The following is a 214-nucleotide window of genomic DNA, read 5'->3' on the forward strand; positions in this document are numbered from 1 at the left end:
TACAAGTGTTTCACTAGTAAGCGTACAAGTGTTTCACTAGTAAGCGTACAAGTGTCAGAGTATGTATGTACGTACAAGTGTTTCAGTAGTAAGCGTACAAGTGTTTCACTAGTAAGCGTACAAGTGTTTCACTAGTAAGCGTACAAGTGTCAGAGTATGTATGTACGTACAAGTGTTTCAGTAGTAAGCGTACAAGTGTTTCACAAGTAAGCGT

This window comes from Borostomias antarcticus, assembly GCF_949987555.1.
Source record: "Borostomias antarcticus genome assembly, contig: scaffold_206, whole genome shotgun sequence".
In the NCBI taxonomy this organism is placed as follows: Eukaryota; Metazoa; Chordata; class Actinopteri; order Stomiiformes; family Stomiidae; genus Borostomias; species Borostomias antarcticus.